Genomic DNA, 1835 nt, shown 5'->3' with positions numbered 1-1835 from the left:
AGCCTCTGACCTCAGTGGCACCTGCGGCACGTCCTGCCTCTGCTGCCCACTTCCTTCCTGCAGCAAAAGCTCGCTGTCCACCTCTGCACAGTTCTGGAGGCCAGGTGGAGAGGCTGCTGCCCGCTGTCCTGAGGGCATCAGCATTGCAGGGCCACCGTGAGCCGGTCAGGCAGGAGGGGAGGACAGAGAGGCTGGACCTTGGCCCAGACACGAGGCTCACCGGGGGCAGAGCAATGTGGCCCCTGGGCAGTCGCTGCCTGGGTCAGGTCTGCAAGAGGCTGTGGGGAGGCAGCCGGGAGGGAGATGCACCACCCACACTGGCCCCTGCGAAGTTCGCAGCGCTGGAGTTGCAGGTCTCTCCCTCAGGACCTGCTAGCGGGAAGGACAGACGGTAGGCCTGGACACAAAAGCCCTCGCCCGGGGCATGCACAGAACAGTGCGGTGTTCTAGGCCCCCACAGTGAGTGGTCTCTGGCCCCTGCCGCCCAGCACCAGCCTGCCCAGCCCTGGCCATGCGCACGGCTGAGGCCTGCCCTTCCTGGCTCCAGCAGGCAGCTGCTGACCTCTGTCCAGTGCCTGCACGATGTCTGCAGGTTCTCTGCACAGGAGCTGGGGCAGCACTTGCGAAGTGGGGTCACCCTGATTACCCCAGCCAGGACCTGCAGGGCTTCCCCTGTCCACAGAAGGAAGCCCTGCTGCCCCATCAGGGCCTCGGGACCTGGTTCTCCTGCACTCCCACCCTCCAGGCGGGAGGCCTCCTCTCCTGGGGAATCAGCAAGCCCAGAAGCCCAAGGCACTGTCCCCGGGCTGCTCGCTCCTCTGTCACTGACTTCTCCGGGGCTACCTCAGTCTCCTCTGAGCCTCCCCTGCTGCACCGTGCCCGCTTCGGACGTGCTTGCCACATCCTGTCTCTTCGTTGTCCTTGCCCTGGTGGCTGCCTCCTCCCTCTGCGACCTGTGCCCGGCTGGAGTGAAGCGCGGGCCTGTCTCCCTTCTGCGCAGGCGCCAGGAGGAAGTGCCGCCTGCTCTGGTTTTGGAATGAAGGGCCGGAGCCCGCCCCCCAGACGGGCATCGGGCTACGCCGTGCACGGATCCTGCCAGGAGTCCCGAGCCCTTTGCTGCCCCTGAGAGCTCATGGCATGCAGGAGGGGGTGGGGGGCGGGGGAGCACCAGGAGGCGCCCCACCGAGCGCGGCCCCGGAGCCTCGGGACCCCTGGGGCCGGCCGCGGCGCCCCGCAGCAATCCACCTCGGTGCCGCTTCGCCCCCGACGGCGGCCCGGCGCCCTCCGCCTCGATGCTGTCCCAGGACGGAAGCAGCGCCGCGCTGTAATTGCTCGGTGAAGCAGTGTCCGCAGCCGGACGCGCACTTTACCCACTCGGCTCATCATGAACTGCTAGTTTGCTGCATGGAGATAATGTTTCTAATATGTAATGCGATTTGCAGAGTATAGAAAGTGCTTACGGTACACAGCTGCGCCGAGGTCGGTGACCCGGATGGAGATTGATGGAGACGCCGCCTGGCTGCCGGGAGTCCGCCCTGCCCGGCCGCGGCGGGGTTTATCTATGCAGGGGCGTATTTGTAAATCAAGGGGAAGAGAAAATCAATGAATTTGCATCTTTTCTTTCTCAAAAGCCCATTAGATGTACTTTATTTAAGCGAGGCTCATCTGTCGTCCATCACTTAGGGTGACGTGCGCGGGTCAGGACCTACCAATAATTTTAATCTCCTAAAAGCACATTTCTATGCTAATTTTTAATTACAATTAGTGCCAATGTCAGCCGTTAGCTTTGGCGGTTGACTTAACGATCTGCCTGTGTTATACCTCGGGGGCGAGGC

This window comes from Octodon degus, unplaced genomic scaffold (genome assembly GCF_000260255.1).
Source record: "Octodon degus isolate 3935 unplaced genomic scaffold, OctDeg1.0 scaffold00153, whole genome shotgun sequence".
Classification (NCBI taxonomy): Eukaryota; Metazoa; Chordata; class Mammalia; order Rodentia; family Octodontidae; genus Octodon; species Octodon degus.
The sequence above is the reverse complement of the archived record's forward strand: the minus strand, read 5'-3'. Positions refer to the sequence as shown.